We start from the raw sequence: 13,182 nt of genomic DNA, 5'->3' as shown, positions 1-13,182 counted from the left end.
AAAAAAAAAATAAAAAAGGAAAAGTCTTCTTCAGACTGGTTTCAGTTTAAAGAAGTCATACCAAAAGCTTATTTTCAGGTGCCATTTTACCAAGGGGCCAAGAAAAGGGCATATTCTGCACAGTTCCTCACTGCTGAGGAATCTCCTGTTTTGTTTTGCTTTCTAAAAGAAGAAAGAGGCATGATTCCCTCCTTGCTTGAAGGCAGGGGATAGATGTCTTCCAAAAAGTCCTGCTTTGCCATTAGGAGATGGTATCTTCCAACAGTGCTTGCTGCAAGTTCCTTCTCTCATTAAACTGGTGACAGAGGAGCTTATGGGAGCACTCCCTTACCCAACTGAATCGGGAAAGCTCACAGATGACATACACTGTGAGCAAGGGAGGTAACCTGCTACATGGGAACAAAAACAGCTCTGGGAAATAACCTATTGCATTGGCACACCTGGATTCAGAAGAGAATGTCTGTCCCAGACCTCACAGAGCTCAGACCCTGAGCTTGCTTAAATATAAGGAAAATGAGTTTTCCATAGGTACTAAGCGTCTTCAAACACACAGAAGCCACAAAACCTAACCATTGCCCTAATCTTCCTTTGTACCATGACAGACATCCCAAGAAAAAAGTGACTTCTATTCATACTTACTGACATCTGAATTGTTCAAGCTTTGAAACATCCTGCACTAATCTCAGCTCATCCAACTGCTCTTTCCAGTTCCCTAATCCTAACCGCAACTATAACTCCACTTATAACATTAGTCATAAAGCTAATGCACTCATACCTTCCTGAAAACTAACATCGAAGTATCCCTCATAACTGACACCGGCCTCCATTTTATTTTCTTGAGCTTAGCAAGATCCTGTACCAAAATGAGCTCCCAAATTCCTGATCGTCTTAACTCAAAAATTCAAGTGTGGCATTAAGTATTGCCTACTAATATATTTCAAGGCAAAAAGTCAATAGCTGAAGCTTGTCCCAGCTTTAAATCCACTCCTTCGAGATTTCTACTATACAACAATCAATTGGGCTCCTCAGCCTTTATTCTCACTAACCTTAACTGTAACTTCCCTCTCTTCCCAGGAGCCAGTAAGAGAATGAAAGATCAGTGATATTTACTCATTTGTGATACACTAAAGATCTTCAGTGTCTTCTAGTACCTGAGTTGTTCTGCTTAGTCTTTCCCAATTCCTAATTTTAATTCCCAAATCTGACCCTCAGTATGATGCTAATCATGAAAAAGTGTTTTGCCCTTCTTTAACTGATACTATGTTTTACTTGCTTGCCACTGACACAAAAATTGTCCTGTGTAACAGCAACTGATGAGGAGGAAAGGAGATTATTAGCAATACAGCCTTTTTTAGTTACAGTCAGAATGGTAATTTGTACCAACAACTATTTTAAAGTCTCATTTTCTGAAAGGAAACAGAGCTTTAAAGGGGCTTTTTCTTCTGTTCCTGATACACACAAACTTTTATTACTGTATAGACATTACATATATGCAGTTAAAAAAAATAATTTCTTATATAGGCTTTCTCTAAGACGGCCACAGCATCTCAGTTCTTTCAGTTTGCTATTGAGTCAAGTAGACAGACTGAAGTAACATTCCAGTGGACTAAGCTTCAAAATTAATTCCACTTAATATAAACATCATCAAATACAAATTCTCATCACTCATTTAAACCCCATTTAATTCAGCCAAACAGAAGTACACTCATCTCTGTTGATGCTCTGACTAATGCATGAAGACTGCAGCAGTTTCTGTGTCCATTTTCTTCCTTAACACTTAACCAAGACATACTTTTCTAAGTCATGCCTTCCCTGCACAGTCCCCAATGTACAGTGCAGTTTCAAATTCTTTTACTGAATCAGAGCAGCAAGGCTTAATGAATCCTTTTTAAAATGGAGTAGAGCATCTTGAAGAATTACAACATCCACAAAGTGACAAGGCTCACTCCAGAGAAAGAAGCACGTTACCATTCACTGGAAAACTTTTGAAAACAGTAAGAAATATTGCTCAGTGGTTCCCCCTGAGATAAATCACCTTTATAAAATAGGCAGATCAGCTCAACATGCAACAGTTTCATACAGGAAACCTAATTCCACCATTTGCAGAACAAGATGTGACTGTATTACAAATACATCAACAAAAGCTCACTTGGGTACCAAAACCCTTGAAACCCCAGCAGTACGGGCCTCAGTATTGAATGAGTGGCAACTTTGATTGTTGAGCATCATAGGTTTGGCTCTGAGCCACACTGGCCTCTGGATGTTCCATTTCCATAGCTTTATTAACCACTAGTAATTTTCACATCATTTTGAAAAAAGAAGTAGCATAATGATCTAAAATATTTAGTTCAGCAGCAGACTTTTCTGCTTCTGCTTATCTGCTAAATCTGCTAAATGATCCCATGAAGGACATGAAGCTCAAAAAATGTGCACGTAAAATAACTGACTTTTTTTGTTGTTCTTGCAAAACCCCTTCTCTTGTTTCCATCCTTAAAAGGTCCCTCTCTGAAATGAAGCCAGTGGAAGTTGGGCTTAAAAAAGATCTACCATCTTATATTATTCTGTGCTGGAGACTTACCCAATACTATCTGAAAGACCTTTGTCCAGCTTTACTGTTTCAAGGTAACTTGTCCATTAGCAATAGAAGCTGCAACTATAGTTAAACAAAAATAAAGAAAATATGACATTCTAGTATTCTAACAAGGGTATCAACCAGATCTTCAGATGGCAAAAGCTTTTTTTTTCTTCATAAACCAGAGTGTTTCTACAGATATTTATTATAATAGGCTGGGCCCTTTTTATAATCCAACGGGATAGTTATTAATTTCTATTTAGCATTTTTGAACCATCAGTACAAATGTAACATATTTCAAAATATAATCCTTGAAAAGCTCTAGGCTTTATGCCTACTATTAAAAATTAAATTAAGAAAAACAGATATAAATGGATTATCTCATTTGCAGTGAAAGGGAGAACCTAACTCTTCAACACAGATGAGTTAGCTCTGAAACCCAACACTGATATGCTAAGTGTCAATACTAACAATCATTTCACAATTCAGAAATGCAGCAGAATTACAAAAGCAGTCATGTGCTTTTGTTAAGGCATGCAGCACAATAAACACTGATCAGAATAATCTGAATTTAACAGCAAAATAAAGACCAAAGAGACACTGCCTTTGGCTGCAGTATACTGAAAAAGGAGAGGGATATTGCCACACTATAACAGGGCATATGCTGCATGGAACATGAACTCTCAATTATGTTCCCTTACACAGATTAGTAACTGTTGAAAAGTCACAATTAAGCTCTTTGGCATTCAATATACGGCTTTTGCTCTACAGGAGCCCAAGAGCTAAGAGAATTCTTCCGACTTCCAGTGTAACCTTGTGTAACTGTAAAATGTCGACTACAACAAACTCAGAACATAGCCCTAGAAGTTTGTAGCTCAATACCACCAGCAATCCTATTGATTTCAAAGCATCAGGACCAACTGGGTTTTGAGGACTGGCATCTTTAAATCTTACTTATGGCACATACACTTGTCCCTAGAGAGCTTTGCAGGGACCCTCAGAATTCAGACTTCCCAAGGGTGGCCTGTTACTCTTGTTCTGCCTTAAACACAGTGCACCTAATGATCAGCTCAGAGTTCACAGTCCTGCAGCAAACTGGGGCTTCTCCTTAAACCATATTTTCCAAGACTACAAAAAACAGAGTAGTGCCTTGTCCTGTATAAGCAGGTATGGTGCCTTCCTCCCCTGTCCTTAAGACAGAAATCTGGCACTGCTGATACTTCAGATCTTGAGATATGGAAGGATAAGGCACTTGGCTTTTTCTACGTGGGGGCGGAAAAAGCCCAGCACTTCCCTATTAAATACTGCAGAACATCAAACACAGAGAGGTGGCACTAGGTGACCTGTATCTCAGCTCAGGAAATGGCAGTTAGCCTCCATTCTCTCATGAGGCCATATTCCTTTATGACGACTGTTTCTATCTAATACAGAACCTTATTTCAGCCTCTCCCACAGATCTAATTTTCTAGTTTTATTCTGTCCTCAGGAACACCATTCTTTCTTCTCTTATGACACTGACCTCTGACACATACTCTGCCTTATACCACATGATTTCCTCATCAACAGCTTGTAACTCTACACTGGCCTCTTCATAAATAAGACTGTGAAAGTCTTGCTTCACCTGCCTATTGTTTTTCCCCACTCTCAAGGATGTTTATCCTCTCGTTCCCTCCATATCCCCCCTCAAAACAGTAAGCAATTAGTTTTAAGAGATATGGAGAATTTTACTGCTGGGAAATGAGCTGTGAAACTGAATGATGGAAATACTTGAATCATTTATATCTATTTTAAAATAAACTTCAGCCATTGGACAGCCTTTAAAATCTCTTTCTTTATTTCTCTTTGGTCTCTTATGACATCTAATTCTGACCAAAGAGCACTGAAGGGATAAAGACGACGAGAATAATAATAATAATTTTAAAAAATACAAAGAAAATAACCGAGTATCCCAGGCTGAGGAGATCTGAGGAGAATATGAAGAGACGGGACTGGCTCCTTTTAAATCACATTCCCTTTCAATTAAGAAACCTCACTAGTCTGAGATCAGCTTTGAAGCTTCATTGTAGAGAATGAGTCCTTTGAACTGGGACATGGTTCTATTTTATCCACTCTGAACCATGCATTTGAGAATAAAATTTCTGAAGAGCTTTTACTTTTCTATCTGCTTTTCTGTTCTTTTTTTTATTACTTTAGATGATTGAGCTTCTCCCAATCCACATTCACAATTAAAGGGTAACAACTTCTTTAGCATGAGGAACTTACTGAGACTGGTTTACATGTAAAAGAATGCTGAGATATGAAAACTTAGCCCTATTTAGAATACTAATTCTTAAGTTTAGTGGTTTCCGTTTTGTTTTCTGGTATTTTCAGAGCCTGCAACAAATTCAAAGTTTAGCAGGCATGGTAGTTTTTTTCTAAGGGTGGTTGTAGGCAAACATATCCCAAAACCGTATGAGCTAGTGATTTGATGGAATACATTGGAGCAAAAGGTAATACATCCCAGATGCAAATATACTACAAAGTATTTTGCCAAAGTGAGATTTCTGAGCTGAAAGAAAAGAATCTTTGCACATGCACAAAAATTACAGCCTGATCCAGGAGAAGCGGCCATTCATTAACTGAGTAGATTTGGAGATCAGAACACAAAAGTCATGGCAAAAGAAAGAATTTTAGGATGCAATGTCTGTTGAAACAAAATGAAGAATTTCCTAGCTCAGCCACTGGCAAAGATGGTAAATAATCCTAAAAGCTTGTTTGTGGAGTGTTAAAGATTTCAGCTGTTTAAAATGAAGCAACTGGGCTCTTGGACAAACAAATTCCATATAGCAGCACCCAAAAACTCACTGTTGAAACAGCACTGTCTTATCCTGTCTTGCACATTATCTTCAACATATTGCAGAGTTCAGCTTACAAATATTATATTACTAACTTTATTTTATTTAGCTCTGTTAAACTATAACAATACCTCATATCTGAGCTAGGGAATTGAGAGGAAGTTTAGTGAAGCACTGAAGCAAAGAGGTATATTAAAAGGTCAAAATAACCCCCAATTGTCATGGCTACAGATTCTAACAGTATTTTAATTTTATTTCATAGAATCATAGAACAGTTGATGTTAGAAGGGACCTCTGCAGACTGTCTAGTCCAACCCCCCTGCTCAAAGCAGGATCAACTGGAGCAGGTTGCTCAGGACCTTGTTCAGTCTCTGGGAAACCTGTTCCAGTTCCAGTTACCCTTACAGTAAAAAAGTTTTTTCTTATGTTTAAATGGAATTTCTTGTATTTCAATTTGTGACCTCTGGAGTCTGGCTCCGTCTTCTTTACTCCCCACCACCAGGCATTTATACACATTGATAAGATCCCTCCTGAGCCTTCTCTTCTCCAAGCTAACCAGTCCCAGCTCTCTCAGCCTCTCCTCGTATGAGATGCTCCAGTTCTTTAGTCATCTTTGTAGCCCTTCGCTGGACTTGCTCCAGTACATCCACGTCTCTCTTTTACTAGGGAGTCAAGAACTGGACACAGTAGTCCATATGTGGTCTCACCAGTACTGAGCATAGGGGAAGGATTACCTCCCTGACCTGCTGAAGATGTTCCTCCTAATGCAGCCCAGGATGCTGTTGGCCTTCTTTGCCACAGGACACATTGCTGGCTCCTGCTCAACTTGCTTACATCAGAACCCTCAGGTCCTTTTCTGCCAAACTGCTTTCCAGCCTGTCACTCCCCAGCCTGTACTGGTGTACAGGGTTATTCCTTCCCAGATGCAAGACTCCGCACTTCCCTTTGTCTTACTTCATCAGATTCCTGTCTACCCATTTCTCCAGTCTGTTGAGGTCTTACTGGATGGCAATACACCTATCTGATCTATCAACCACTCCTCCCAGTTTTGTATCATCTGCAAACTTGCTGAAGGCACACTCTGTTCTATTGTCTAGGTCATTAATTAAGATGTTAAACAGTACTGGACCCAGTACCAAACCCGGAGGGACATGGCTGGTGACTGGCTTCCAGCTGGACTTTGCATCACCAATCACAACCCTTTGAGCCTTGCAGTTCTGCCAGTTTCAATCCACCTCATGATCCACTTATCTAGCCCATACTTCAACCTCTTGTCTATTAGCATGCTATGTGAGACAGTGCTGAAAGCCTTATTAAAGTTGAGATAAACTACATCCACTGCTCTCCCCTCATCCACCAAGCCAGTCACCTCATCATAGAAGGTTACAAGGTTGGTCAGGCATGATTTTCACTCCATAAATCTATGCTCACTACTCCCAAACACCTTTCTTACTCTTCATATGTTTGGAAATGGTTTCCAGAATTAATTGTTCCATCATCTTCCCAGGGACTGATGCGAGGTTGACTCGCCTGTAGTTCCCCAGATCCTCCTAGCTTCCCAGAACCTCCTTTTGGCCCTTCCTGAAGACAGGAGTTACATTTGCTCTCTTCCAGTCCTTAGGAACCTCCTCCGATTACCATGACCAAGTAGTGACAGAATTGCCATACATTGAAATAAAACAGTTCCCACTGAAAACCATTCTTAGACAGTTTGTTCTTGGTGCAGGCATGATGGAAAAAAGGAAGGGAGAACAAGGGAGCAGTGCTGTACTTTCCAAAGCTGATAAGAGAACCATAGCAGAAGCACTACTCAATATGAAGAAAGTCTCTTGTTCTTGTTAACTTCACTCTTTTTCCAGCTCTTGGCTTCAGCGCCCTTTCTGCTGTCAACAAACTAAGGCTAAATCCTGCTATTTTTCTTAACTAGCAGTTTCAGGTCTTCTTTGCTCTTCCCCTTTCCCTACAAAGGCGCATGACGTCCTGTATCAGTCTTGCCTTGGTAAGTGCAATCTCTGGCCTTTCTAAATGAGCTTTGCTCCCTCTAAGTTTTGTAGAAAACTCTGCTACCATAGTTATTTTTCTTGCTCGCAACTGTGCCCACTTTTCTATCTTTTTCCAGCCCCTTCAATGAAAATTGATCCTAAATATTGTCAGCCCATGAAACCAATGAGAAACAAAAAAGCATTTAGTTGCCGTGGAGGCATTTTTTAGTTTGAGGTTCTGAAATATTTTGCTAACAGTTAACTGCATCTCACAGCGCTGCTTTAAAAGTAGCTAGGGGTTATGATTTTTATTGCACAGATGAGGCGGAAACAAAGGTAAATAAAGATCAAGTCACATCCCAGATTCACATGCTCAGGGTCCATGATTCAAAGGCCCTTAATTTTATCTACTAGAGCAAATAAAGAGCTCAGAATCCTGAAGATGGAAGAGGTAAACACTATTTGGAATTTGGATTATATAGGAAGAAAGCTTGTGCAGAAAAACTCTTCACTGTACAAGCAGAAAAGTACTGGGACATCAGTAGGAAGATGTAGAACATGAAGGTAATGCTAAGGCAGCTTTACAAAACAAAGCACGGAAGTGATTGTACCTGAGATGAAAGATAAATTCAAAATTCATGCAAATTAGGCAGATTGTGTACTATCCATTACAGAACACAGTACACACAACAGCAAATCTTCTAAAAGTGACTATAAATAAACCTTACTGATCATATATTTATCACATACCAAATTATAGGGGGACTATAGTGCAGAAGAACAGCAATATAGTACCTAAGAGCTGAAACAGCCCTATTCTGATGAAGAAGGATCTCTAGCCTTGTAGCCAGAACAACACTAAATGACATGGAAGTCTGTTACATCTTAGCTAGTGTTAAAAGATAAAGGTTTATCAGCTTTTCTGAGAAATCCATGCCTGGTATTACCTATGTAAAAGAAAAGGAAAAACAAAAAATCCCTGATCTTACTGGGACTTTCATACTATGCAAGGTGTTAGGACAAATTCTTAAGGAAAGAATAGTTAACGACAAGGAGGTAAATGGAAAATGGGATAAAATGAAAGACAAGTTTAACAAAAATAAATTATCCCAGACTAACCCAATACATTCTTTGATAAGAGACCTGATTGTCCAGACAAGGAAAACGCAGTGAATTCCATCTATCTACATTTCAATAAAACACTTGAAACCGTATCGTACGGGGAATTATTAGGTAAATTGGGCAGATAGGACAAGAGTTTCTGCTAAATGCTGGGATCTATTAGTTGAAATTACCGAGCAGGAGAAAGACCTGAACAAGCTACTTAATCTCAGAGGACCTTGAGATAGTTATATAGTGCAACTGTGAAAAAGAAATGTGATCCTAGAGCATATCTGGTAAGGTATTTTCAAGAGAAATAATGAAGCATTAATACCATTGTTCAAGGCTCTGTAAGATATCATTTGCGTAATAGTGCACAACTCCAGTCATCCAGGTTCAAGACAGATGATTTCTAACTGGAACAGATGAACGGAAGGGCTACTACGACCATGGGACCGGAGATCTTGTGTACAAAAGGAGACTAAAAGTCTGGATTGCTTTGACAAGAAAACTGGAAGTTAGGACATGACTGCTCTTCCAAACACACTAGCGGAATATGTATCAGCGAGAGAAAAGATCAATTTTATCTAAAGGAACGTCAGCACAAGCACAAATATAAATTTTCACTGAAAATTGGAAGAATATTTGTACTAGTGAGAGGCCTTCTAATAGCACAAGGGATACAACATGTAACGCCTTAGAAATGGTGCTTGATAAATTTATGAAAGATTACAGTATAGCATGCTTTAACTGAAATACAATGTTTTGGACACGATGACCACAGAAGTTTCTTCTAGCCTTGTGCTCTTGTGCAGCTAATACAGTTCTTTGCCACAGCTGTAAGATATTAGCACAGCTTTCCTCTTACAATGTAGATTCATTTCTTAAGCAGCCACTTTAAAATATCCCAAAGGTTTCCAAACCAATTTAGCTAGATTTTGTTAGCAACCCTTTCTGACATTAATCTGAATTTTGTTGATCTTGCAGGTTTTCCCTTAGGACAGGTTTCATTATATTGTAGAAGAATTAATGGAAACTACTGTAGTTAAGGTAGCAAAGCAGTTAATGAAATTTTGGTTAGCAACTGAAACATGAGGATTTTTAATGTCTTGATCTAAAATTTTCAACATTTATTGTCAGCCCAGTAAAATTAATTCAACTATTTCCAAGCTTGGAGTTTGTGTGCATTTTAACTGCATGCAAGGGAAGAACCTTGTCCCTCTTGATTCTGAACCCCCTCAGGTCTTAAGGGTGACAGAATCCATTGTTGAAAGGAAAAGCCTACCTTCTAAGTAAATGAAGTCTATAAAACAAGCAACAGTTGCAGAAATTAAATCAGATGGAGAAAAAAAGCAACCTGAAGAGAGAGAGCAGAAGGACGTCAGAGGACAGTTTACAGGAATGCGTAGAGCTGGTACTAGCATAAGGAACAGAGAGCACAACATTTGCACCATGCTTGTTTGTAGGCATTTACAGATAATTTCCTCACCATAGACACAATTCTAAAAGTGACTGCAAGAACTGCAATAAGTTTCAGTGAAATGGGATGAAAGGACTGCAAACAGTCACGTTTTTGTCTTCTTAGAGAGAGACCAAACATTTCAGGAGAAAAAGAAGGGGAGAGAACTTGAAAAGTGAAGGAAATTGTTAGCATCAAAGTATCACACGTATGGGGGAGAAAAGGTGACAAGAAAGGAGACAGATAAATAAAGAAGAATCAGAGCTGAAGAAACAAATGAGCAGCCCATACAGGGGAAATGTTTACAGTGGCAACAGAAGCACAGAAGTTCAACACATATCAGTGTGGCACTGACACTAGAGGAGATGGAGTCTGAGGTTCTGAAGGCTCCAGGGATTAGTAGTGTGATGGGTTGTACTTGATTATGTTGCTACCCTATGATACAGGCAAATAATATAAACCACATTTTGCAGATGAAAAAATGGAAACTCAGGAGGAGTGATATGAACAAGATCACACAGCAAGGCGATGTCAGTGCACAGACTTAGCCACAATTCTTTTGACTTCATCTCAAGTTCTTTCTGGAAATTAATAATTAATAATACTCTTGTAAATTTTGTGTGGAATTGCTATACAAATCCAGACTGACATGGAAGCAAAATGATATTTGACAACATTCAGGAAAATATAAATAATACTGAAATTCAATGAACTGTAAATCACTTGTTTAAGCTCAAGGAAGGTGGTGATCAAACATTATTTGATTATATTATACTCCAGTAAGAAAAAGCCCTTTTCTAACAGCAGACTTCTTTTAAACAAGCTCTCTCTCAGTTTACTTGTTCTTTGTCTTGCACTAGTTTCAGGTCACCTTTAATAATTCCTCAGTAGTACACATAGGATACTCATAACTGCTTGCTCTGATGTTGATTTTTTTTTTAATGTAAAATAATGTAGGAAATTGGCAAATCAAATTACTTTGATAAGATATTTTGCTTCTTCTTTCATTCTCCTTCATAAATACACTTCCTCCCAGTGGAAAATAACTTATCCTTTCCTGCTCATGTATATTCCAGAGACTTTTGATTGACAAAGTGGAGAATATAAAGGAAAACATATCTAAAATCTGTGTGACATGACATTCAGAATAAAATACATCTGGATGCAGAGTTGATCAGTGATCCTGGAGATCAAAGTGAAATTCCGGCTGAACTGATTGGTTAAATAGTTTATTAGAACATCTGGATGTCATATAGTACTGTGAAACACTGTTTTATACTATTGTGAGGAGTAAAGTTCAACTTAGTGTATACTTTTAAACTGATACTAGAGCAGGAAGGACCACAGGACTTCTAACTTTCTGTTCCTCTGCCCTAATTATTATCAGGCTGCTCACTACGCACAAACATAAGCAGACTACTGCAGCGTAAGGAAAGTGCAGGTAAGGCTTGAACTGACAAAAGAAAGGAAGGAAAGCTCTTTCTTGAGAACTCTTCTGCCACTTTTCACATCAAACTGATTTGTAACCTCTATGCAATCCACTTTTCAGCTTTGTTGTTTCATGTCTAGTCTGTCATCACCTAAAATGATAAAGTGGTAAGTGGGGGGTGAAGCAAACCATAATGAATGATTAGACATGTGTAATGGTGGATTGCATAGAGGTATAAATTATATTGTAGACAGTCTTCCAGATGTATCCTCTGGCTTCATGCTGAGATCTCCCCTTCTATTAGCTTTTTTTTGAAGTCTCAACATTGCCTGTGCTTTGAAAGTTATGCACTCTGTCTCCATACTGAGACTTGCTCTTAGATTCTTGGCTGCAATCACATTTCCCTTTTCTGCAATATTCCTTTCCTACCTTCCACTTTGAAGACAAGAACTACCCCAGAACCATTTCTTAAAGCGGACACAGTCACACAGAGGAAATGGTCAAACTATAAAGAGCTTGCAGAACTGTGAACACAAACTGGGATGCCGAGTGTCTCTGCTTTAGCTCACAGATGTGTATTTAGCTTTAAATCAATACAATATTCACATTCAAACGGATGGGCAAAAATGAGATGAACTATTCCTACAGGAGTCATTCCTACTCTATTGATGCAACTGTCCTGGGAAATCTGGTGGGTCTGTAAAAGTGAGTGCTGAACTGTCGGTGTTTTTATCTCTTTAAAGATGAAACTAGCAAAGATTTTGGGGAACCTAATCTAATGTCACTGCTGTCTCTAGCAATATCTTAACAGAAAAAAAAAAAGTGTGCTGACAGTAGTCTAGGAACAGAAATGTCTTTGCTCAATAGCACTAAGATCCACACACACCATACAAATAAATCACAACTTGAGGCAGTTCTTTTCAGTTGGGCCAGTAAGCCAAGATTTTAGAACTGGCTGCATTACATTGAGGCTTTTATAGTGAATGATTTTTTACCAGGATTGTCACAGTCCTTTAGATTAGACCCTCTCCATCTTCTACACATTAAAGACTATTTTGAACATGGTGCTTGTCATTTCACCATGGCCACTTCAGCTCTTCCCCTTCTCCAGCTGCTACCTTTGAGCTCTGTAATAGAAATGAAATTGCACTCTGAAACACCTAAGAAGCCACCTTGCGCACATCCCTTGTCCAGATCTATTAAAGTTACAACCAGAGCCAACCCAAGACAACACACAGACCACATGTTTAAAAATACAAAAAGAAGTTGTGCTGTGAGCAAGAAACCTAACAAAATGCAATGCCTATGCCTCCTGTAATCCACTGCTCTCACTAGGCATCTCCCACATTCCAAGTTATAAACCAAGGCTACCAGCATATCCTCTAACTCCGCTCTGCAACAAGATCTATGGGAAAGGACACAAAAGCACATTATGTATTAGCCAAAAACAAGATAAAGACGCACCTGAAATCAGAGATTGTGTTTTAAGATGTTTAGGGCACAGTAATGAGGGAGCAACGGTGTGGCTTAAGAAATGATGAGGTAGTGCCAAGCTCGTGGGGAAACACTAGACAAAATAGTTACATGGTCAACACTGTCATGAAGGTGATTTCAGAGGGATTCAATTACAAAAAAATACAGGAACAACTATAAAAATACCTGTAGATTTTCTAATCTTTACAAGAGAGGCAGCAACTGCCAAAATCTAAACAACACATTTTGTATATATCCAAGCTCCTGCCAGATGTAATCCCCCCCTGCATCCCTCACCTCCAAAAACAAACAAACAAACAAAACCTTACCAT

This window comes from Apteryx mantelli, chromosome 13 (assembly GCF_036417845.1).
Source record: "Apteryx mantelli isolate bAptMan1 chromosome 13, bAptMan1.hap1, whole genome shotgun sequence".
Taxonomy (NCBI): Eukaryota; Metazoa; Chordata; class Aves; order Apterygiformes; family Apterygidae; genus Apteryx; species Apteryx mantelli.
This window is presented reverse-complemented; position numbering follows the sequence as displayed.